Consider the following 27,499-nt stretch of genomic DNA (forward strand, 5'->3'; position numbering starts at 1 on the left):
TACAGCACCAGGAACATGGATACTTCCAACATAAACCCTAATGTGACCGACACCTAACTCTCTGGGGTCTAAAGATACACATTTTTGGGAACCCATATCCATATCAAAATCATATGACTACAACAAGAAATAGACAATGATGGTACTCATAGACTGCTAACATTGATTACAGCTAGATAAATCACTCAGCCTTTACACCTTAAGGGTTAACCTAAAACAAAAGGCAAAGAAACCATCCAACTGACATCCTGAAAAAGTATTTTCCAAAAAACTATGTCATAAAGAACAAGGAATGGTTACACCAGATGTGCAGATGTCAACGTAGGGAAACAGGAAACATAAAGAAGCAAGGAAGAATGACACCTCCAAAAGAACACAATAGTTCTCCAAAAATAGATCCTGATTTGAAGAAGATCTATGAAAAGCCTGAAAAAATCCAAAGTAATGATACTAAGAAAATCCAATGAGATGCAAAATAATATAGATATACAATTTTAAAAATGAGAAAAACTATGCATGATATCAATGAGAAATTTAAAAAAGAAATATAAATAATTTAAAACAACACATCAGAAATTTTGTAACTTAAAACTTTAATTGATGTAATAAAAATACAGTTAGAGTTTCAACAACAGAATAGACCAAGGCAAACAAAGAATTTCTGCTCTTGAGGACAAGACTGTTGAAATAACACAATCAAGTAAAAATAAAGTGAAAAGTAAGAAGAATAAAGAAAGCCTATGACACATATGACATACCACTAAGTGAACAAATATTTGTATTATAGGATACACCTAAGGAAAAAGGCATGAGAACCTGTTTAATGTCATAATAGTTTAAAACTTCCCAAGTCTGCCAATTAAAATTGTAAAAGTTAAAAATTCCCAAGTCTAGAAAGACATATGGACATCAAGAAACAGAAGGCTCAAAGGACTCCTACTAGAGTCAACCAAAAAAGACCCTCTCTAAAGCATATTGTAGTCAAACTGTCGAAAACTAAGGACAGGAGAGATACATAAAGATGTGGAGAAAAAAATATAAAGTTACATTATAAAGGAAAACCTATTAGACTAACAGCAGACTTCTCAGCAGAAACCCTGTAGGCCAGAAGAGAATAGGATGATATATGTGTGTATATATATATATATATATATATATATATACACACACACACACATACATATAAATACACACACAGACACACACACAAGGTCTTGAAAGGAAAAAAAATCCTTTGAGCCAAGAATATTATATGGAAAAAAACTAACCTTTAGATATAAGGGAGAAATTGGGGCCAACATCATGGCATAGCAAAAGAATCATAACAACCATCATCAGAACACACAGAAGTACAAAATTCACTAACAGAGCAGACATACAAAAGAGAAGCTAACCTTATCATGACAGAAAGCTACCCAAAACACATTGATAAATAATGAGGGGCAGGAAGATACAAAGAACATATAAAACAAACAGTAAACAATCAACAAAATGACAGGAGTTAGTTCTTATCTATCAATATTAACCTTGACATAAATGGATGAAATTTCCCAGCCAAAAGAAATGCTTGCCAAATGTATAAAAGCAAGATGCAACTAGAGGTTGGGAGGGGTGGGGACATATAGAGAGTTTGGATAACAGGTTTCAAATTAGAGTTAGATAGATGGAATCAGTTCCTACACTGCAGTGGGGAAACTGTAGTTCACAATGACCTAGTATATGTTGTAAGAACAGACAGAAGAGAGCCTCTCCAAGTGTCCAATCATAAAGTAAAGTCAAAGAAGGGGAAATGTTGATTTCCCCATTTGGATCATTTCTCATTGTATACATGTATTTAAATATTACAACATAAGCCATAAATGTGTACAATTATTGTTAATAAAGTTTTTTACTCAAAAATGTGCTTTTCAATGGGTGATCACTGATGTCATAAATAAGAGTGTCAACTGTTAACAACAGGAGTCACTGTGCACTTGCTCCCCGTGTAGGACCTCTGTCTTTAATGAGTTGTACTATGAGAATTAATGGTAAAACTTGTTTTCAAATGGTACTTTATACTTTTTGTGTCTGTGTGGATGCAAACTGTTCAAATCTTTACTTAGTATAGAGTTGATCTTCTGTATATAAAGATAATTTAAAATGAAACTTAATGAAGAATGGGATGAGAAAGAGAGTAGGAGGTAGGGCAGTTTGGGGGTGGGAGGGTGGGCATGGGAGGAAGAACTGCTATATTCCAAAAGTTGCACCTATGAAATTTATATTTATTAAATAAAAGCTTTCTAAAAATGTGCTTTTGCTAATGTAATACACAAATGGAACATATTAGAAGGTTGAGAAACAGTATCATTTATATAAACAGTCAGTATATGACAGAGATGAGATTATAATTCAGTAGTTAAAAAATAGATCACCACAATTTGGATTAGAACCAGTATCTTTTGGGGTTGAAAATGAGGAAATTAGAAAACCAAGCTTTATATTACACACATCAAATAAATTTGAGGTATTTTAAATACTTAAAAGCAGTGGAGGTGGGAACTTCTAAAACATTTTGGAAACAGATATGAGCACAAATGTCAACAAAGACATGGAAAATGCTCAATACTCTGATCTATTAGGGAAATGCAATTTAAGACCACCATGAGAAACTGCTTCAAGTCCACAAGGATGGCTATGATTTGAAAAACAAGTCACATGAGACTCTAAATGGCATAGGAGATGATTTATTAGACTGAATAATAAAAATACAAACCCAATAGGAAAAATTAATGAGTTTGACTATGTTTAAATTTAAAGCTTTTATATGACAAAGGCCACCATTAGAAAGTTACAATACAAACCACAGAAAGGGGGAAATATTTGTATAATGATATATGTTTATATCATAGTATTTATGACATTAATATATTAGTAGCTAGGATATATAAGGAGTTCATTAAAATGCTAAGAAAATGACAATAGAAAAATAGGTGGACTTTGTCAGGTAATTCATAAAGAAGAAGAAACCAGACTGGCCAATAAAAATATGCAAAAAGATACAGGCAGCCTCACTTAAATTGAAGTAATATAAAACAAAAATAAGATTTGTGTCACATCCAGGATATTGGCAAAATTTTTTAAATCTAATAATACCAGGTATCACTGAAGATGTGGGGAAGTCGGAGACCTGATGCCTTGCTGGTGGGAATGTGAATTGCTACAAACATTAGAAACAACAATTTGGCAATATCAAGTAAAACTGAAGATATACATCCCTATAACTCAATAATTCCATTTTCACCTACATACCCTAGACTTGCCGTTCTGAGTATGGCCCATGGACATGTGGGGACCCATGAGGCCCCTTTAAGGGATACATGATACCTCTTTTCTTAATATTAACAAGTTATTTGTCTTTTTCACATTGTTGGTATTTGATGTGTTATGGTAGGCTGAATATTGGTCCCTAAAGGCATCCAGTCCTAATTCCTTGGAACCTTGTGAATGTTACCATATATAGCAAAAGGAACTTTGCTGATGTGATCAAGTTACAGATGTTTAGGTGGAGAGATTATCCTGGATCATTTGTGTGGGTCCTAAATATTATTACCAGCAACCTTATAAGACAGCAGCTATAAGAAATCTGATTCCACTTTTGGATGTTTGCTGACACTTTTTGAGCCTGAGCCCTTCCTTTGCTCCTGCTGCCTCACATCTGTGAAAGATGGTAAGAAACCCTGGGTGCTACCTCCTTTGGCACAGATGGGACATTCAAACCATCCAAGCCCTCTCCCTGTGTGTGGGAACTCTGATCCTGGCTTCACCCCCCAATCACGATAAAACATATTCAGGGTAGGCTCCTTCAGTGGCTTTCAAACCATTCTGAGACCTGTTTAGGAGGCCAACCCTGATCTTCCCCAGGAAAGCCTCAATTGTGTAAGTAATAAACTTTTCCATACCCTCAAAGCATGTATATGGCATATTCTTGACACCCAAACCAATGTTCATGAGGGCATCCACAGTGTTTCTTTAGGCCGGTCACACAGAAGCAGAGGTTTGAACAGGTGAAAGCAATCTAATGGCTATAGTACGATGCTATGCTGCTGCCTTGAAGGAGGAGGAAGGGAACACAAGCCACAAAATGTAAGGACTACAGCTCCAGGAGCTGGAAAAGGCAAGGAAACAATTCTCCCGCCTAGAGTCTCTGGAGGAAGTGCAGTCCTGCTTATGCTTTGATTTCCATCCAGTGGAACTGACTTCAGACTTCTGATCTCCAGAATTATAAAATAAACAAAGGTGTGCTCTTTTAAGCCACCAAATGTATATTAATTTGTAATAGCAGTCCTAGGAAATTTACAGTGGGTAAAATTACCAGTGCCATGTCAAAAATTGCAGCAGTTGCACCACATGGTACTAGTAGTCACTGCACTTGTTACCGCCATATACAACTTTCCAAAACTCATCAGTTCCACTTGAAAATGTCTTTGATGAAGCAGTGAAAATCATGAGTGCTATAAATATTGACCTTTGAGTATGTGGTTTTTAAATATTTTGTATGACAAAATGGGAATTATGTTCAAAGCAATTCTATGCTTCCTGGAGAATAATAGTTGCCTCAAACACTTAAGTGTGCAATTTTTTAAAAAGATTTTTATTTATGTGTTTGACAGGTAGAGTTACAGACAGTGAGAGAGACAGATAGAGAGGTCTTCCCTCCGTTGGTTCACTCCCCAAATAGCCACAATGGCTGGAGCTGCGCTTCTTCCTGGTCTCCCATGTTGGTGCAGGGCCCAAGGACTTGGGCCATCCTCCTCCGCTATCCCAGGCTATAGCAGAGAGCTGGACTGGAAGAGGAGCAACCATGATTAGAACTGGCACCCATATGGGATTCCAGCACCACAGGCAGAGGATTAACCCAGTGTACCACAGCACCAACCCCTAAGTGTGCAATTTAAAAGCAACTCTTTTCATGAAACATCCTTTTTAGTTAAAATAATTACTGGCAAGCCTTAGTTATTCAGACTTGGGTTTCTGGCAATAGAGTGAGCCTGTCAGTTCAAGAAAAACAATTGATAGCATTTTTGCCTATTATAAAATGCAAGTTATCAGGTGGAAATCAGAATTTTTGAAATGTATCTTCGATCATGAGCATAACAGCTGTCCAAAACATAAATGCTTTCCTGATTAGATCAATATATGATGGTTGCAGGTATGATTGCTTATATTAGATCATGAAACATGTCAATATTTGGAATATCTGCATAATTCAGTGACACAATCATCTTCAGATAAATAACACATGATATTTCAAAATCATGCATGGGTAAAAAATCCATTGCAAGTGAGGACAGACTAATGGATCTTCCATGTACAAGAACACAAAAAGTTCATGGATATGACTTCAGTTTCCATATTCAAGCTAACCTCTATGAAACTTCAACCTGTCCAACTTCAGTAAACTATCAAACAATACTCACAATTATCTGAAAAATCTAATAAAATACTTCCTTCTTTGGGGCAGAAGTTGGCACAGAGGTTATTTGCTTCTTGGAATGCCTACGCCTCATATTGCAGAGTTTCTGGGGCATAAGCACCTTAACTGCTAAACCAAATGCCCACCCTGGAACTCCTGATAAATTTTATGAGTAAAATCAAAATGTTGGAGAATTTCTGTGCATGGAAATATCCTAAACATTACACCAGAAAGCTGTTGGAATAAACCAATTCAGTGAAGTTGCAGGATAAAAAAATCAACAAACAAAATGCAACCTTTTTATATACCACAAATGACCTTGCTGAAAGAGATATCAAGAAAGAAATTCCATTTACAATAGCTGCCCCAAAATTAAATATTCAAGAATAAATTTAGCCAGAGAAGTGAAAGAACTCTACAAACAAAACAAAATTATAAAACACTATGAAAGAAATCAAGTATATGGAAAATGAAAACATATTATTTGTTCAAGAATTGGAAGATATTAATATCTTAAATTGTCCATACTACCTAATACTATATATATATATATATATATTCAATGAAATTCCTATTAAAATACCCAGGGCTTTCTTTATAGAATTAGAAAAACAATGCTAGCATTCACATGAATTCACAAAAGACACAGAATAGCCATTGTTATCATGAGCAAAATGATAAAGCTGGAGGCATCACAATACTATATCTCATAGCATGCTACAAAGCTATAGTCATTAAAACATCATAATAGTAGCATAAGATACAATGCATAAATCCAGGGAACAGAATAGGGGGCTCAGAATTGAATTCACATACATACCACCAACTGATTTTTGACAAAGTTTCCAAGAACATATATTAGAAAAAAGATGATCAATAAATGGTTTTTGGCAAAACTGGACATACAATATATAAAAACTTTAGATTCCTACCTTTCACAAAATATAAAAACCAACTCAAGATGGAGCAAAGACCTAAATGTAAGACTCGAAACCATGAAACTACTAGAAGAAAACATTGGGGAAACATTTCAAGACATTGGTGTTGGCAATGATTTCTTTGATAAGACTCCCAAAACACAGGTAACAAAAACAAAATTAGACAAATAAGATTATATCAAACTCAGAAGTTCTGCACAGCAAAGGGAATAAACAATTGAGTGAAAAGACATCCAACAGAATGAAAAAAAATTTACAAGCTACTTATTCAAGAAAGGGTTAACATTCAGAATATCAGGAACTGAAAAAAATTCAATAAAAAACCCAAAACATGCATTTAAAAATTGGGCCAAGGTCCTGATTTGACAGTTCGAAATACATATGTCCAACAAATACATGAAAAAATGCTCTCAAGGAAATAAGCCATCAAGGAAATGCAAATCAAAAGCACAAGGACATACCACCTTAGCCCTGTTAAAATGGCTATTATAAAAAAAACTCTAAGTAACAAGTGCTAGCATTGGTGGGGAGGAAGAGGAACTCTTACACAACAGCTGGTGGGAAAGTAAATTAGCACAGCCACTGTAGGAAACAGCATGGAGATATTTTTATAAACTGGAAATACATGGGGCCAGCATTATAGCATTGCAGGTTAAACTGCTACCTGGGACACTGGCATTCCATGTGAGCTCTGATTCTGGTTCCAGCTGCTCTACTTCCAATACAGCTCCCTGCTAGTAAGCCTAGGAAAGCAGCAGAACATGGCCCACGTGCTTGGGCCCCTGCCACCCACATAAAAGGCATGGATGGAGTTCCAGGCTCCTATCTTCAGTGTGGCCCAGCCCAGGCTGTTGCTGCCATTTGGGGAGTGAACCAGTGGATGGAAGATATCTCTCTCTCTTTCTCTCTCTCTGTAATTCTGCCTTTCAAATAAAATACATAAATCTTTTTAAGAAAAAAAACCTGGAAATAGAACTACCATATGATCCAACAATCCAAAGCACTTGAACACAAAGAATCAAAGAGATACTTGCACCACCATGTTTCTAGCAGCACTGTTCACAACAGCCAAAACATGGGCTCAACCCAGGCATCTGTGATCAGATGAATGGATAAAGAAAATGTAGTGTGTATACACAGTGGAATATAATTCAGCCACAAAAATGAAGAAAACTTTGCAGCAAAATGGATGGAACTGGAGGACACCACGTTAAATGAAGTAAGTCAGACACAGAGAGGCAAACACAACATGTTCTCCCTCATATGTGAGTGCTAAAAAAACTTAATCTGAACACAGAATGTTAATTACTAGAATCTTGGAGGGATGGAGGTAGTTTGGATTAAAAAATAGATGAAACTTGGGGTGGTTCATTATTTTTTTTTTTTTGACAGGCAGAGTGGATAGTGAGAGAGAGAGACAGAGAGAAAGGTCTTCCTTTGCCATTGGTTCACCCTCCAATGGCCGCCACGGCTGGCGCGCTGTGGCCGGCGCACCGCGCTGATCCGAAGGCAGGAGCCAGGTGCTTCTCCTGGTCTCCCATGGGGTGCAGGGCTCAAGCACTTGGGCCATCCTCCACTGCCTTTCCGGGCCACAGCAGAGAGCTGGCCTGGAAGAGGGGCAACCGAGACAGAATCCGGCGCCCCGACCGGGACTAGAACCCGGTATGCCAGCGCCGCTAGGTGGAGGATTAGCCTATTGAGCCGCGGCGCCAGCCAAGGGGTGGTTCATTAATTGTGACAAACATATACTAACATGAGATATTAATAACAAGGGAAGCTTGGTGTGAGTATAAGATAACTCTTGGAACTATTTCACAATTTTTGTTGTGATAATTTAAAGTTATTCTGGAATAAAAAGCTAAAAAATTAAGGAAGGGTCATAAAGACATGTTACAACATTCTATGTACAGGAGCATAGATTTGTAGACATTTTTAAACAGTTGTCTAAAGTCAAAAGCTTTGTAACAATACTAGATTTTGTCTATATCTACTCATATACATATGTAGTAAAATTACACGTGCACACACACACATATATACATACATACTTATATTAAAAATGAGATGAATGCCCACAAATTTGAGGCTGTGCTTCCTCTGTAAATGAAGAGAATGATTAGGAATAACTACAAAGGGACTTCACCTGTACCCATAATACCTTATTTCTTTAATAAAACTAAAAGACCTCAAACAAACGTTGAAAACTATTTACTTAGCTGAATAGCAGAGGGTAGAGCCATGGATCTTACTGATTAAATTCTCTTCCCTTTATATTTGACACTGCTGCTTTCTCCCAGTTCATATGTCACAATCCCAAGGTTCCAGAGAAAACAGCAAGAGTTCTGCAGGGCACAGCATGCCCAGTGGCACGCTCACCTCTGCATTTTCTTTCAGAAGTGTGCAATACATTTTTCTTTCCCTGTGACTCATGAAGAGGACTTCTAATCACATTAGCCAGTTTTAAATAAACCACCCTTTAAACATAGATAAGTGGCTTGAATAGATTCTTGCAAATAAAGTAACTGAAAACAATTCTACAAATTGCAAATAACTGGCAGTTGAAAATAATTCTAATAATGATGTAAGCACAAACTAATAACAAGAAAATGGCAGAGCTGACATTCCTCCTTCTAATAGGACAAGCACTTTGTCAATGCCAATGAACAATCTACTCAGACCAGATGATGTAAGCCTCCAAAATGGAAGTAATCCAGAAGAATTTAAGAAATATTTGTGGATCTATGTCCCATATTGTGGGGAGCAATCCGGACTGGACTAGGTTACTGGAATTAAGACTTATTCTATGCATCTGCTCCCCCACAATATGGCGCTGGGAGAGAAGAAAACAGCTTCTACACAGCTGCCTCCAGTTCAGCTAATAAACTGTAGGACTTGCTCCTGATTGGAGGAGAGCAGCGTACTTGGCGTGTGGGCAGCCGAGTTAGGATTGGCGGAGGAGGACTATAAAGGAGGAGAGAGACGGCATGCACCAGGAACATCTAAGGGGAACATCTAGCTGAAGGAACACCTGTGCAGCCCCCGAGAAAGCCGGCCGGCGGTGTGCCGCTCCCCTGCGGAAGTGGGGAATGTGGCCAGGGGGAACTGCCCTTCCACGGAGGTGGAAGGGATAGTAGCCAACCCGGGAAGAACCAGCAGCAAACCCGGGGAGGGCCGAGCAGACGAAAGAACAGCGCAGGGTCCTGTGTTGCTCCTCCACGAAGAGGGGGAGCGACACCATATTACTAATGCTAAACAACTCCCCAAGCCTATTATTTTCTTGAGACAATAATTTATGATCTTATGTATTTTTAAATATTTATTTATTTGAAAAGCACAATTAGAGACAGAGACAGAAAGAGAAACTTCCATCCATTGGCTAGTTCACTCCCCAAATGACCATAGCAACTGGGGCTGGGCCAGGCTGAAACCAGGATCCTGGAACTCCATCCCAGTCTCCCCTGTGGGTGGCAGGGCCCAAGCACTTGTACCATCTCCTACTGCTTTCCCAGGTGCATTATCAGGGAGCATCCAGGTCCCAAACTGGTGCCGATATGGGATTCCAGTGTTGCAGGCAACAGCTTAACCTGCTGTACCATGTCTCCAGCCCCTGATCTTATACATTGTTTGTTTCATCTTAGTCTCTTGAATTTACACTTCGTGTCAGTTTATTATCACATACATAATATATCAGTATAATAGTGAATGCATACATCTCGTAAATATATATACACAAACACTGCCTCTTCATTTTTTAGTGACAGCTGTATGCAATCAGAAACACTAAAATCTCCTGGATGTAGTTCATGAGTGGATACACGGCTTTATGGGGACTGAAGATCAACAATTCAAAGGGCCCTCTTTGAGAAAAAAAATTTTAAATACAAAATTATGAATATAAAATTAGATAAGAGGTGAAAACTTATGTAAAGTGAGAATAGAAATGCATTTTTAAGCTCACAATTACCTCTAGCATCACAAAATTCTGACAAACAAGGTAAAATTTTCTTTCACTAACTTCCTGACACCACTACACAGGCTCCCAAAATTCTACAAGCAAGAAACATTCTAATGCAACTTCTCTGTTCCAAACACCTGCTACTAATCATGAAAATGGAAGGACGGGGGCCGGAGTTGTGGCCCAGCAGGTTAAAGCCCTGGCCTGAAGCGCCGGCATCCCATATGGGGGCCGGTTCCTGTCCTGACTACTCCACCTCCGATCCAGCTCTCTGCTATGGCCTGGGAAAGCAGTAGAAAGTGGCCCAAGTGCTTGGGCCCCTGCACCCGCATGGGAGACCAGAAGAAGCTCCTGGCTCCTGGCTTTAGATTGGCGCAGCTCCAACCATTGCAGGCAATTGGGGAGTGAACCATCGGATGTAAGCCCTCTCTCTCTCTCTCTCTCTGCCTCTCCTCTCTCTGTGTAATTCTGACTTTCAAATAAATAAATAAATATTTTTTAAAAAAAGAAATTGTGTAGATCTGATGACTCCTTTTTTGAACAGGAATGTCTGACTGGTGGCCTATTTCTATTCCAACCTTGTATTTTCAGAACAGATAACCTGGTTTCTATTTCCACGGATCCAAAAAAGGAGAACAAAAAATTGTGCTGTAATGAATTGTACCTGGAGCCTAACTCGTGCCTAACGTAGATGATTTATATGATACTTGTTGCTACTTTTAAACTGATGAGACTTAGATGAGATTTTGGACTTGACATTTTAATGGGATAAGATATTGGGGCACCTTGGTATAAGGCGATTGCATTTTGCATGTGGGATGGAGGTGAATTTTTGGAGGCCAGAGGGCAGATTGTGGTAGATAAGTAACACCCCCCACAAGAACTCTACTTCCTAATCTCAGAACCCTGTAAATATATTCATTCATAGCAAAGGGGATTTTACAGATGTGATAAATTAAGGATCTTAAGATGACGAGCCTGTCTTTTTTTATCTGGGTGAGCCCAATGCAATTACATTCTCCTAAGAATCCTTCTAAGAGGGAGGTAGAAGGGTCAGAGTTAGAGGAAAGAGATGTGACAACAGAAGCTGGCATGGTAGACACAGAGAGATTTGAATGCAATTATGCTGTCTTTGGAGATGGACAAAGGAGGCAGGAGCTAAGGAAAGGGGCAGTCCCTAGAAGCTGGAATAGGCAAAGAACGAATTCTCCCCTCTAGCATCCAGAAGCCTGCCATCACCTTGAATTTGGCCCAATGAAACTGATTTCAGTCTTGGGGTCTCCAGAACCTTACAATCTTGTAATGCTTGCGTTGTTTTAAGCTATTAATTTCATGGCCACTTGTTACAGCAGCAGTAGGAAACTAACGGAATACCCTAAAACTACATCTCTATCAGGTTTCAGAAATGCCTCACTTGTTTTATTGAGATAGGCCAAAATATTTTCGAAATAGCAGCTAAATGGTCATAAGTACTTTATCACTCTTTTGAATAGATTTTTGTATTTTGTTTGTACTTGGATTTCCTTCCAAGTCTTTATAATATATTTTAGAGTTCTTAAAATGTCATTATACTCATGTTGCAAGGCTGGAAAATCTTATAATAGACGGTGTATGGCATTACACCTAAACTCTTACAAGAAAAATCCAAAATGGCATGTATATTTAATAACTACTACATGCCAGAAAAGAAGACAAGGGAGCATAATTTTGACAATATACCAAAGTAGTAATAACTCCAAGTATTATTCAGGCAGCTATTTCATTAATTACTAAGGGAAGGAGCTTCACATTATCAATACCTCTTTAATTTTTAGAAAGAGTATTTGCAGCCCTTTGTCCTACCTAACATTTCCTAACAGCTGCACTGTCCCGACTGCAAAAGTTAGTCAATGGCAGTTTACAATCATCCAAAGCCTTGTTTCAGCATGTTGAATAGTCACTGGTAGATAGTTTCCAGTTGCTGAAACTATTAAAGTAACAACAGTATACAATAACTCTGATCCACATTGAATTATTACATCCAATGTAGAATACAGAATAATTGGGCAGTATTTTGGGACTTATTAGCTTAATTTTCTCATTGAGTCCACTAAATTTTATAAATTGCTATGGATAAATACAGTTTTGTAAAATTTTGTTCTATAACTTTGTCAAACCAAATGGTTAGGAATCTTACACTACTATATTTTCAACGATCTGTGATTACTTTAAAATTTACTATATATGGGTGAAATGGACAGTTTTCTATTCAATTACTGTTTATAGCCGCTGTCTATACGCCCACTAAACTGGGGTCTTTTTGCTTTTTTCTTGGTAAACTTCTTATTTGGTGAAGTATTAAACCTTTTTACTGTAATATAAATTTAAAATATGCTATCTCAAAAACTAAAAAAAAAAAGTGAGAAGGAAGGTGGGTAGGAGGGAAAGGGAGGGAAGAGAGAAGGGAATATCATTATATTCTTAGAGCTGTATCTACAAATTCCATTGACTCTGCTGAAAACTAATTAGAAATTAAAATTTAAAAATATTAGAAGTCATATTTTAATTGATTTTGAAATTGTTCCAAGTGCTTAAGTGATAATTGGTCAAATTCAGCAATTTGTTTAATGATTTCTATAAATTTCTGTTTTTGTTACCTCTGAAGGGAAAACCTTTTTCACTTAAAATTTTAATAAGCACAGCTACCTTTTTATTTTTTATTAATGAGAACAGATTCCATGTAGTTCATAGACATAATTCTAAGAATACGATGCTTCTTTTCCTTCTTCCCTTTCTCCCTCGCCCTTCCTTTATAATTTTTGTGATGTTTTTAATTTACTTAATAGTCAAAGGCTTACTTCTCCACTAAATAAGTGACTATCCTTTCCTATCTGTTCTTCCACACATTGAGTCAATGCATTTTTATTTGATTTTCAGATATTCCATAGCAGACATAGACTTCTGGTACTTTGTATAGTCTTGTGACTTAATATATCCACGCAGTCTGTTGTGTTGAAAGGGATTTATAAGCACAATAATAATCTTTAGTCTTAGACTAATGAGGATCTCAGAACAGTTTAATTTAATCTTTTGTAATGGTGAGTTTATATTGTTTTGTAATGTCTAGTTTAATTTAACCCTTTAATGTCAAATATATATATATATAAACACTATTGGGATAATGATTTGGGGAAATCTACTTTTTTTTTTTTTTTTGACAGGCAGTTAGAAAGAGAGAGAGACAGAGAGAAAGGTCTTCCTTCCATTGGTTCACCCCCCAAATGGCCTCTGTGGCCGGCGCGCTGCGCGTATCCGAAGCCAGGAGCCAGGTGCCTCCTCCTGGGTTCCCACGCGGGTGCAGGGCCCAAGGACCTGGGCCATCCTCCACTACCCTCCCGGGCCACAGCAGAGAGCTGGACTGGAAGAGGAGCAACCAGGACTAGAACCCGGTGCCCCAATTGGGATTAGAACCCGGGGTGCCGGCACAGCAGACGGAGGATTAGGCTAGTGAGCCATGGCACTGGCCAAATCTACCTTTTTTTAAGCAGTGTTGAACGAAATTGTTGTTCATAATAGTTCACAATGAAAGATCACAGTTCCTGTTGAAGTCAACAAATTCTGACCTCTTTATGTGGTCTGTTGACTCAACAAACTTCATCTTCTACTTTTTTGGTTCCTCTTGAGGTATGTCTGAGACTTATCGTCTTCCCTTTTTTCTATTGTCATTTTAATTATCTATACGTTCTTGGCTAGAGTGATTCCTTTCCTTAATTTCATTATTTTTGGTCTTCAGAGTGTTTAGTTTCTCTTGTAATCTAAGAGCTGTTAACATGTTGAAGTATATGCCAATCTTCTTTCAGTTTTTATTTTGACTTCCACTAAGATACTTTCTTCCTGTCATATTCGAATTTTGGTCAGTGAATATTCCTGAATAAAAATACACAAAACTATTATAAAATTTTAGTTTATGTGCTGTAGAAGTGAGCACAAAACTAATATAAAATTAATACATTCACTGGGGCTGGCACTGCGGCTCGCTTGGCTAATCCTCTGCTTGTGGTGCCGGAATCACATATGGGCACTGCGTTCTAGTCCCGGTCAGGGCCCCGGATTTTATCCCGGTTGCTCCTCTTCCAGTCTAGCTCTCTGCTGTGGCCCGGGAGTGCAGTGGAGGATGGCCCAAGTGCTTGGGCCCTGCTCCCCCATGGGAGACCAGGAGAAGCACCTGGATCCTGGCTTCGGATCGGCGCAGTGCGCCGGCCATAGCGGCCACTTGGGGGGTGAACCAGCGGAAGGAAGACCTTTCTCTCTGTCTCTCTCACTGTCTAACACTATCTGTCAAATAAAAATAAAATTTTAAAAAGTTTAAAAATTAATACATTCACAAGAGTAATTCACATGTGATTGCATTATATTGAGCCATGTAATTGTCCAGTGTGTATCAAATTACTCTTGAAATGCCAACAAATACATATAGGTGTTTTGTGACTTGAACATTTGTTTCTTTGAGTCGTTTTGTTGCACTGGTGGCAATTTGGCATGCTGTTCCATGCAGAACTGCCAAACTTCATCTGGGTGACATTCATCATATATACTAAAACAAAGTTCCACACGTTGGGATGCATAAAACATAAGACTTTGCACACACAATCACGCTGTAGTTCTGCTACAGATATGGACCTTGCAAAGACAGGAACTCTGATATATGCTTTTTAATTAAATGTCCATAAAAGAGAAAAATATTTATAATGCATTTGCAATCATTTATGCTGCATTATTGATTTTATTCGTAGAAGACCAGAATTTGTGTTTTGACTAGACACTAATAAGAACCAGATCTGCCACATAAAATTTTACGTGTCTGGTAATAGAAAAAACTTTCCAAAGAAAAGTTTCTGGCTCTGTACATTTCAAAACTTGTGTCTCTTCCACTAATCACATATTCTCTGTGCTAGGCAACACAGGCACATTTATATTGCAGCACAAACTTGAACCTGTGTTTGGGCAAAGCAGGTAATAGGAATAATCCTAAAAGATGTTCCTACTATATTAATAAGTATACACAGAAATAATTTTGAATCTCGTTAAACCCAAGCTAAATGCATCTCCATCAACTATCCATTAACCTGATCCCCACAATTCTTAGACCCAGTAGAAAGCCCACCCAACATGAAATATGCTAGAGGGGAAGATGGAATGGAAAAATATGCCAATCTCAACTGATAGCAGTTTAAAACACCTTACCTCTGCATACATCACAAAAACATACAACCATGTTTCATGGGAAATTCATCTCTTTAGCAGCTAAAGTGATTTTTTTTATTTTAACTGATACATAAAAATTATACACATTAATAGGGTATTATATCGGGGCTGGCGCTGTGCCACAATGGGTTAACACCCTGGCCTGAAGCATTGGCATCCCATATGGGCACCGGTTCTAGTCCCAGCTGCTCCTCTTCCAACCCAGCTCTCTGCTATGGCCTGGGAAAGCAGTAGAAGATGGCCCAAGTCCTTGGGTCCCTGCACCCAGGTGGAAGACCCGGAAGAAGCTCCTGCCTCCTGGCTTCAAATCAGCACAACCCCAGCCATTGCAGCCATCTGGGGAGTGAACCATCAGATGGAAGACCTTTCTCTCTCTCTCTCTCTCTCTCTCTCTCTCTCTGCCTCTCCTCTCTCTGTGTAACTCTGACTTTCAAATAAATAAATAAATATTTTTAAAAAATAGAGTACTATGTCATGTTTTGGTCCATGTATATGTTGCAGAGTGTTCAAATCAGGGTAAATATATCTGTCACCTCAAACATTTAACATTTCTTCAGGGTGAAAACACTCCAAATCCTTTCTTATAGATTTATTTATTTATTTATGTGAAAGTCAGAGTTAACAGAGAAAAAGGAGAGACAGAGACAGAGACAGACAGAGAGAGAGTCTTCCATATGCTGGTTCACTCCCCAAATTGGCCGCAATGGCCAGAGCTGTGCTGATCTGAAGCCAGGAGCCAGGAGCTTCTTCCAGGTCTCCCACGCGGGTGCAGGGACCCAAGGACTTGGGCCATCTTCTACTGCTTTCCGTGGCCATAGCAGAGAGCTGGATCGGAAGTGAAGCAGCCGGGTCTCAAACTGGAGCCCATATAGGATGCCAGGGCATTAACTCCACAAATGAATGTGATCATGTGATACATATCTTTCTGTTCTTGGCTTATTTCATGTAACATAACGACCTCCAGTTCCCTCTATGTTGTTGCAAATGACAGGATTTCATACTTTTTATGGTGGAGTAGTATTCCATTGGGTGTATGTACCACATTTTATTTATCTATTCATTGGTGGATGGACACTTCATCTGTTTTCATGGCAATGGTGAATAGTGCTGCTATAAACATGAGAGTGCAAATATCTGTTTAAGACTGATTTCATTTCCCTTGGATATCTACCCAGTGGTCGGATTGCTAGATCATATGGCAGTTCTGTTTTTATTTTTTGAAGAACCTCCACACTGTTTTCTACAACAGCTGCTATAATTTAAATTTTGCAAACACTTGTTATCTTTTGTCTTTTTCAAAATAGCCAATATAATTGGAGTAAGGTAATACACCATTGTGGTTTTGGTTTGCATTTGTCTGATGATTAGTAATACTGAGAATTTTTTTCATATATCTGTTGTCCATTTGTATGTCCTTCTTTGGGAAATATCTGTCTAGATATACTGTCCATTTGAAAATTAGATTCTTTGTGGTTTTTTGCTATTGAGTTCCTTGCACATTCTGAATATTAACTCCTCATCAGATGTATAACTAGAAAATATTTTCTCCCATTCTGTGAGTTATCTCCTCACTCTGTTGTTTCCTTTGCTCTAAAGAAGCTCTTAAGTTTGATCAAATCCTGTATGTCTATTTTTGCTTTTGTTTCCTGTGCTTTTGAACTCCAATCAAAAAAAAAAATCCTTGCCAATTCCAATGTTTTGAAATGTTTCCCCTAATTTTCTTATAGTAGTTTCAAAATGCCAGTTCCTTTTTCCAATGCATGTTCTTAGCACCTTTGTTAAAGATCAGTTGGTTGTGCTCTCTGTTATGGCCTGGGAAAGCAGTGAAAGATGGCCCAAGTTCTTCTGGCAACACAGATGAATATTGTACCCACTGGGGCTAGCACCAAGCCACTGGTCTCCTTGGGGGAGAGGAGGTGACTATGAGACTATGCCAACAAAGCTGAACAAACCTCCTCTGATAAAAAAAAAAGAGAGAGAGAGAGAGAGATTTACCCCACCCAACCTGGGTGTCATCTGGAATACTCCCCTCACCCTGGAGCATTGAACAGAGCCCCCCGACCACACCCAGTACATGCCTCTGGGTATTCACTGAAAGAGCTGATATTCCACTAAGCCAAAGAGGCGTAGTCCAAAGGTAAAAGCCATCACAGGACTAAAAAAAAAAAGTAACTCCACAAATGCCTAAAAATAAATGCAGCAATTCAAGTAACAAGGATAATAAGAAAGACCACATGATGCCACCAAAAGAGTACAACAACACTTCAATATTAGAATGTGAAGATGAAAAGATTGAAGAAATGCAAGAAATGGAATACAAAAATATTGATCATAGGATTACTTAGAAGTAATCAGAAGCAAATCCATGAACTAAAGAAATTCATACATAACATGAATGAAAATTTTTCCTATGAAATTTAGATATTAAAGAGAAATCAAAACAATATATTGGAAGTAAAGAATTAAATACAACAAATCTAAAAAATGCACTGGAAAGCCTTAACAACAGACTAGGCAAGGCAGAAGAAAGAGTATCTGAATGAGAAGACAAATCTCTGGGAATTTTACAGTCAAACCAAAAAAGAAGAAGAATTTAGAAAACTAAAAAACAGTGTTGGAGATTTATGGGATACTATCAATTGACCCAACATACAGGTCTTAGGAGTTTCTGAAGGCATGGAAAGAGAGAATGAATTAGAAGGCCTTTGCAGTGAAATAATTACAGTAAAGTTTCCTAATTTAGAAAAACAAAGGGATGTCCAAGTATAGTAAGCACATAGAACTCTGAGTAGGAAGCACATAGAATTCTTAATAGGCATGACCAAAAAAGATGGTCACCACAATACACTGTAGTCAAACTTTCCACACTAAAACATAAAGATTCTAAAAAGTGCACGAGAGAAACACCAGATTACTTTCAGAGGATCTCCAATTAGACTCACAGTGGACTTCTCATCAGAAACCATACAGTCTAGGAGAGAATGGTGAGATATATTCCAAGTCTTCAGAGAAAAAAAACTGTCAACCCAGAATACTGTACCTGCAAAACTCTCATTTATGAATGAAGGTGAAATAAAGACCTTCCATTACAAACAGAAACTGAAAGAATTTGTCACTACCTGTCCAGCTGGGCTGAGTGAAGGGCTTTACAGCTTAGAGCAAACAACGTCTGTGGCTCTGACCTGGAGCCCTTCAACTCTAGGGCAGGTCCATTTCCAGTGACACAACTTTTGGCTGGCACAGCTGCCAGGGCTCTTCATAAGCCAACTTCTGCTGAATCCCTGGCTTCCCACATAGAAAACCAATGCAGTGGACTGGCCTGTTGGGTCTCCTTGATGGCAGATCATTGTGTAAAGCAGCCATTAATTGGCCTGCCACCTATCTTTACATTGCTTCTGCAGCCTAGCTTCATCTTCCTCCTGGTTTTTGTTAAAACAGACCAGAGGAAACTTTTAAGAGGATGCAAGGCAAGGGGGTGCTCTGTCCCTAATCTTTGGTGGCCTAAACTAGAAATCTCTAGTCATAGGCATGTTCTGATAGTGGTTTGTCTTTTAGGTAGACAATGCCCATGAGGAAAGCTATGTCAAAATGATGACCACATTATCTATAAAATTTTAAGTCATTAGTAAAACTCTCTCCCTTTGGTTGAAAAAGGGAGGTTTTGCCTGTTTACTATGTCCATGGCAAAGTACTCTAGCTGTTGAATCATAATTTAAGTTCTCACTTTGGTTATGCTATTATTACAAAAAAATGTTAGCCATCCCTTTTATAAGGTCTAAGGATCAAATTGTACATCCTAGAGAGTCTTTCAGAATAGAATTAGTTACCCATCTTGAAGAGAATAGAGAAATGAGGGAACAGGTCAGGCTTCCCAGATCGCTTACTGACAATAACAATATCAAATGAAGACTTAACAATTTTAACTGTTAAATAACAACTTATGAAAATATTTACCTGAAGGCCCAATGCATTCTATAAATTTCAAGGCAAGAGTGTGCATTTTTGGAAACACTGCTTAAATATCTAACACAAGTGTAACTTGTTTGACCAGTAAACCCAAATACAAACATGTCAACAAATTTAAAACATCTGGTACAGAGATTAAGGTCACACAAACCAAAAAGGTATCTTTGATTATTTTAGAAGTTTGAATTTATGAGCAGTATTTAAAATGGACCTCTTATACAAGTGTTTTGCAGAAAGTCCAAAGCTGGCGAAAACTAACCATACCTGTTGTCTCCTGGTCATGGTTATTGCCACTCTCATCAAAACCCCATTTTGCCAGAGTACCAAGTCTCTTTGTTCTTTTAATAACATGAATCCCAAACATTTTATCTTGGACTGGGAAATTTGAGCTTTATTCTGAGAGACCTTATAACCTTGCTTTGTCAAAAAAAAAAAAAAAATAAAGCAGTTACAATTAAAAAAATAAAATGGAGATCTTAATAAATTTTCCCATGTAGACATACAATATGTACACACATGTAGTGCAACATACAAGATAGAATAATACAGCAGCTTCAGTAACAGTTTCCCAAAATCCTTAGCTGTTTTTTTTTAATTATCATCAACCAATTAGAATTATTTTCCACTCCTAGTAACCTGAATTAACCATACTTTTTCTGTTGGAACCTATAGTACATTATTGGCCTTATCTGCTTACAGAACTGTCCCAGAGTATCGAACACAATAGAGGTCAGGGAAAAAGAGGTCCTTTGGAACCTAAAAGGACACATTTATACACAGAACAAATAATATTTTAAGTTTATGAGCAGTAAATCTGATTTTTAGGGTTAGGAGAATACAACACTGTGGGTGACAAAGGATTCAAATAGCCTTGTTTAAAATTATTATAAGCTCATTAACCAACAAGAAGAGGCACTTTCTTATTCTACACAGTATTTTGAAAGCACCTTTAGGATTGTATAAAACATTTAACCTATTTAGGCCTCTGGGCCTTTTTCATTAATCATCATATCTGATAACAACACAAGAACATGACTTTTTAACTTTTGAACATTTATATAAGTAGCATTTTACATTGTTATAACAAAATTTAGCAACACACATCTTGATGGTACCTTTAATATAATCCAAATAGCCTTATTAGTTGGTATCTCTACAAAATGAGAGATATAGCCCTTGATATTTCCAGGAGCCCAACTGAAAATATCAAAGTCCAAGAATTTGGAACTTTGAATTTTTTTTCCTGAATGCCTGTCAAGGATGCCAAGAAGGCTCAAAATATCTGGTTGGAATAGGATCCCTTAACATCATGATCTAATATAGACCAGATTTAATCATTGATACAAAGTGATTACTCAAATGCTTTAAAATAAGCACATATTTAAGCAACCCATAGCTCTTAATAAAAAACTCAGCTGTTTTTAAACAATCAAAACTTAACAGGGTCATAAAGAGAATGTAATAGATAACTTCAACAGAACACAAAATCTATCTTTGGTCATTCCAAAAACTGAAAATAAAATCTTAAATATGACTTGGAACAATTTTAACAGAGTCATAACTAGGGAAGAGAAAATAGTTTACTGGAGCTGGCTAGAAAACTGACAGACTCACCAATTAAATAAAACTATTAAAAGGAGATGCTGCAGTTTTTAAACAGATTTTTAAGACTATTTCAAAAATATTTACTAACATATATGCATTGCAAAAACCTCATTGCTTTAATAGAGGATCAGATTTTAGTTCTATGTCAAAGAGACTAATAGCTTTTGCTTTCTATCTGCTGATTTCCTTGATTTACATTTTGAAATAACCCTTTAGAAATCTCCAAATCAAGACATTTTCTAAATTAGATAACATCGAATGTCAAGCTTAGTTACTTATAGTGGTATTGAACTATTTTCATATGGACAATTTATGAAAACATGCTAGCAAACCCAAACAGTTTTTCCATCCATAGAATATAAGGTGCTAAGAGTATCAAAGTTTATATTTAGACACATTTATCTTATTTGCTTTACCCAATTTACATTTAGCAATTACACCTAGATGACTGAAGATGCTATTATATCATATCTCTGTCTGAATTAAGGTCAAAATTACATTTATGGGGAATTTTATTCCTTTTTATAAAACTCTAGCTATAAATCAGTGATATTAAACCAGAGATTGTAAAATTCACCTTAGGGGGGCTATTACAAGCATTGATTACTCATTGCTGTCAGAAACCTGTTAAACCAAGTTGTAAAAAATGTTTGGCAAGTTACAAAGCAATATTTTTAAAGACTGTGATCTTCCTAGTTCAAAAGAGAGAAACCCAATGTCCAGTTACAGTTGAATCAAATTATCATGCACAAGGATAAAAAATACCTTAGGCCACTGATGCCTAGTCAGCAGTCAGCTACTTGGGACTGCCTCTGAAACAAAAGATTTAGTAGCTGTGAGATGAGTCTCAAGGGTTACTGTAGGCTAGGGACCATGTGCCAGGGACGAGAAATCCACCGGAGATTGTTCACCAGTTAGGTTTAATGGGAGAGGGCGTCCACCAGAGCAGGAGGGCACCCCTCCAGAGATTCATAAGGAGAATCTGATAGGTGATAGAATAGAGGGCAATTACTAGTAGGAGGCTCCTGCCCCCTCGAAGGGGCAAGCTGGAGGAAAAAAAGAGAAACTGGAGGCCCTACAAAGAGACAATAACCTTATACTCCAAAATCAAAAGCCAATACTGGGGGGCCAGTGCCATGGCACAGTAGGTTAATCATCCGCCTAAAGTGCTGGTATCCCATATGGGTGCCGGTTCTAGTCCCGGCTGCTCCACTTCCAATCCAGCTCTCTGCTATGGCCAGGGAAAGCAGTAGAAGATGGCTCAAGAGCTTGGGCCCCTGCACCCCCATGGGAGACCAGGTAGAAGCACCTGGCTCCTGGCTTTGGATAGGCATAGCTCCAGCCATTGTGGCCATTTGGGGAGTAAACCAATGGAAGGAAGACCTTTCTCTCTATCTCTCCCTCTCACTGTCTGCAACTGTACCTCTCAAATAAATAAATAAAATCTTTTTTAAAAAGCCAATATTGGAAGTGTCTAATTGTGAGGTTGTCAAACCAGTCTCAGGGATGAGGAGTCAGGTCAAGAGGTGTCTCAAGAAGTCATCATGTGGATTAATCCATATGTATTCAATAGCATCTGAAGTTATTGGGCCTATATTCTTGCCTAGAAACCCCAAGGCAAAATTAAAAGAACGGGGGCAATGGACAGCCTATAAAAAAATTCTCCTACACTGGGATAAAAATCTCAACAACAGTCACAAGCAGTAACAGAAGAACCCTGGTAGCTCACTGAATAGACCCAAGGACTCTGTCATACTCTGGAAAATAATTTCATGCATATTGGAACACATGCAGGCAAACAGAGGCAAGAGGCCAGTTAGCAAACAGAGTTCTGAGGTGGGGAGCCAGAGTAGAGGGGCTGGCACTTTTTACAACTCACTTAGGCTAACTTCTCCAGCCTACACCTTGTAAGCAGGCCAGGTGGTGGTGCAGAAAACATGAGGCATTTTTCTGTAAGCTCAGGGGTCAAGGAAATAAAGTAGATGGTTTGCCTCCTGGCTGGAATGAGAGCATAAAAATGGAAGTGTACTCCAGGTCTTATGTCTCCTGAGTTTGACACATCTCTCAAAACTCTCTGGCTGCCCATGGCACCAGATGTGCACTGAAGCCCACAGGGAAGGAAGGTGAGTGTGGGATTAGTATGTGTCACCCACTCTCGCTCAGCCTTCCACACCTGTAGCCTAGGGTATATATTTGTCAGAATAGCACACACAGGGAGTGATCAGTTCGCTTACGGGTGGTGTGCTAGACTGGACCTCTGCCTGGTTGAATATATACTGTAGCTTTGTTCTTACACTTGAGGAAAAATAGTTGTTCTATGCCTCTTAACCTTGAGACTTGTCTAATAGGCCTGGCTTCAACAATGAGCCTTCGTGGAGGGATCCCTAGCAGAGGTATTAGTAAGCTAGAGTTTGGTAAAAGAGTGCCAGTCTTGGTTTCTACCTAGGTTGGTGACTAGGCAGGTGAAGGAATAAAGGAACCTAGGAAACTTCCCTGCGGTAGGTACTACATAGGAAAAGTCTGGCACAGGGACCCAAAAGAGCAGACACGAGAAGGAAGGTGGCAGATACCAGAAACATGCTGAGACTTGTCTATGCCACATGGGAACTGCAGCTAATGGAAGTCTAGATGGAAACGCTACCTATCTGCAAATGGGATAATTAAACTTTAACCCAGAACGAATGAACAAAATATCAAGGAAATACTTGCTAATGGGACCAGGAAATTGAGCTTGTAGGAATTGAGGATGCCTGACGAGATACAGAAAGCATTTAGAGGAACAGAGAGAAACTTTTAAATTGGGCTATATGTTATTTTATTATTGACTTGTACACTTGATCTTAGCCAAAAGGCCAAGAAGCAATTTTTTATTTTTGACAGGCAGAGTGGACAGTGAGAGAGAGAGACAGAGAGAAAGATCTTCCTTTTCCGTTGGTTCACCCCCCAATGGCCGCTGTGGCCGGCGTGCTGCAGCCAGCTCACTGTGCTGATCCGAAGCCAGGAGCCAGGTGCTTCCTCCTGGTCTCCCATGCGGGTGCAGGGGCCCAAGGACCTGGGCCATCCTCCACTGCCTTCCCAGGCCACAGCAGAGAGCTGGACTGGGAGAGGGGCAACCGGGAAAGAATCCGGGGCCCCGACCGGGACTAGAACCCGGTGTGCCGGCACCGTAGGCAGAGGATTAGCCTAGTGAGCCACGGCTCCGGCCAAGAAGCAATTTTTATTACTGACTTGTTATCGCTTCTTGGCCTTTTGGCTAAGATCAAGTGTATTACTGACTTGTAAGCTTGCTTGTATAGTTCAGCTCCAACTCCCTTATCAGATATGATTTGCAAATTTTTTTTTCCATTCCATGGATTTTTTTTCACTTTTCTGATAGTGTCTTTAAAAGCACAGTTTTTACTTTTGATCAACTCCAATTTATCTTTTTTTTTTTGCTAATGCATGTGGTGTTATATCTATGAAACAATTTATAAATCCAAGTTCACAAAGACTTCCATGTTTTCTTGAAGAATTTTATAGTTCTGTTATATTTAGTCTAAGATCTATTTCAAGTTAATTTTTAATATACTGTGAGGTAGGATCCATCCTCATTTTTTTGCATAAAGATACCCAGTTGTCCCAGAATCATTTGATAGAGACTATTCTTTCCCCCACTAAGTGGTTTTGGTACACTTGATGGAAATAATTGACTATAAATGTGAGGGTCTATTTCTGGATTTATCTATGCATCTGTCCTTATTACAGATCCACACTGTCTGAATTGTTGATTGTAAAGAGTTTCAAAATCAGAAAACATGTGTCCTTCAATTTTTTTTCCTTTACAACATTATTTTGGGTATTCTGGGTCCCCTGAGTTCTTATGAATACTAAGATCATTGTATCAATTTCTGCAAAGAAGCCTATTAGGATTCTGTTATAGTCTGGGTCGAATCTATAGATCAATTGGGGAAAATACTGCCACATTAACAACAGTAAGTCTTCTAATCTGTGAATATAGGATGTCTATTTAGATCTTTTATTTTTTATTCTTTTTTTTTTATTTTTTGACAGGCAGAGTAGACAGTGAGAGAGACAGAGAGAAAGGTCTTCCTTTGCCCTTGGTTCACCCTCCAATGGCCGCCGCGGCCAGCGCGCTGCGGCCGGCGCACCGCACTGATCCGATGGCAGGAGCCAGGTGCTTCTCCTGGTCTCCCATGGGGTGCAGGGTCCAAGGACTTGGGCCATCCTCCACTGCACTCCCTCGCCACAGCAGAGAGCTGGCCTAGGAAGAGGGGCAACCGGGACAGAATCCGGCGCCCCGACTGGGACTAGAACCCGGGGTGCCGGCGCCGCAAGGCAGAGGATTAGCCTAGTGAGCCGCGGCGCCGGCCCTATTTAGATCTTGCTTAACCTCTTTCAATGTTCTTAAGAATATAAGCTTTGCTCTTTTCTTGTTAAATTTATTCCCAAGTATTTTATCTTCTCATGCTATTATTAATGGATTTTCTTAATTTCACATTCGATTTAGTCATTGCCTATTATGAAGAAATACAATTGATTTTTGTATATTAAATCTGCATCCTTTAGCTTTGCTGAATTCATTTATTAGTTCCAACAGTCTTTAGTGGATTCATTAGTATTTTCTACATACAAAATCATATCATCTGCAAATACAGTTTTGCTTCTTCCTTTGCAGTGTGGATGGCTTTTATTTCATTGTCTACTTACCTGGCTAGAACTTCAGTACAATGTTGCCTAGATGAAGTGAGAGTGGACATTTTTGTCTTGTTCTTACCCTTAAAGGAAAACCTCAGTGGCTTATGATCTGTGCTTTCTGCTCATATTACATGTAAACTGTGGGTTGACTATAGGTCAACTGCAACTGTGCCCTGTACTTCTTAGCTTTATTCCATAGAAATAAATGTCTTATTCTAGGACACTCACCTGGGCTATTCCCTTGGCGGAGAGCAAAAACAAGTTACCAGTTATCACCTTAAATCTCTACTTGGATTGGCATATGTCATATCTGCCCACATTCCTGGTCAAAGCATGTCAGTAGAACCCAAAATGAATTAGGCAAGGACCTGTACTCCTCTCACAAGACACACAGTGAGTCACTTGGCAATGGGCAAGGACATATAATCCTCTCATAGAAATGGTAGGAAGTAAATAACTGTGAACAATATTAATCCTATTAAAGTCTAACTTGTACTGCTTTTAAGAATTATAGAATATTGGGGCAGGCTCTGTGGTTCACTTGGTTAATCCTCCACCCCGCGGCGCCAACATCCCATATGGGTGCCAGGTTCTAGTCCCGGTTGCTCCTCTTCCTGTCCAGCTCTCTGCTGTGGCCTGGGAGGACAGTGGAGGATGGCCCAAGTGCTTGGGACCCCTGCCCTCGCATGGGAGTCCAGGAGGAAGCACTTGGCTCCTGGCTTCGGCTCAGCGCAGCGCCGGCCGTGGCAGCCATTTGGGGAGTGAACCAACAGAAGGAAGACCTTTCTGTCTCTCTCTCACTGTCTATAACTCTGTCAAAGAAATAAATAAATAAAATTAAAAAATAAATAAAAAGAATTACACAATATTAACTGAGAAATAAATTTAATGATCTTAACAAAAAACAATGCAATCAGCTATTTTTTAATGACCAAGAAACTATTCAAGGTCACAGAGAATATACTACAGGAAAAGCAAAAACTTGAAAATCAGGAAAAATGACTGCATGATTTATTAAATCTGACAGCTCATTTTCAAATAAGCTGGCCTCAAGGTTTGTAACTTCCTAACTAGAGTTCAGATGATTTTAGTCTCACAAAAATAGAAGTTGGGGCTCTATGCTGTGGCATAGAGGGTAAAGCCACCACCTGCAGTGCTGGCATCCCATAGGGGCACCAGTCCGAGTCCTGGCTGCTCCCCTTGCAATCCAGCTCTCTGCTATAGCCTGAGAATGCAGTGGAAGATGGCTCAAGTCCTTGGGCCCCTATACCCGCATGGGAGACCTGGAGGAAGCTCCTGGCTCCTTGCTTAGGACTGGCACAGCTCTGGCCATTGTGGCTGTTGGGGAATGAACCAGAGGATGGAAGACTTCTCTCTCTCTGCCTCTGCCTTTCTATAACTCTGCCTTTCAAATAAATTAATTAATTAAAAAATGTGGATACGCTGTCTCTCTCTGTCCATAACTCTCTCTATGTCTCTCTAACTCTGCCTGTCAAAAAATAAAAAAAAATGTGGATACTTCACAAAAATAAAAATAGAAGTTAGATTGCAGAAAACTATGTGATTTACTTGGAAAGAACTTGGTTAAGTAGAAAATCCAAAAATTTTCAGTTTACTGCGCAATAAAACAGTAGCCTATTCCCC

General features: G+C 38.8%; 1 pseudogene; it reads left to right on the forward strand.

Moving 5' to 3' along the window:
- The first annotated feature begins 356 nt into the window (after window positions 1–356).
- Window positions 357–27,499, forward strand: part of LOC108178708 (tyrosine-protein kinase Fer-like) — a 42,457-nt pseudogene continuing 15,314 nt past the window's right edge.

The sequence above is a fragment of the Oryctolagus cuniculus genome, chromosome X (genome assembly GCF_964237555.1).
Source record: "Oryctolagus cuniculus chromosome X, mOryCun1.1, whole genome shotgun sequence".
Lineage (NCBI taxonomy): Eukaryota > Metazoa > Chordata > Mammalia > Lagomorpha > Leporidae > Oryctolagus > Oryctolagus cuniculus.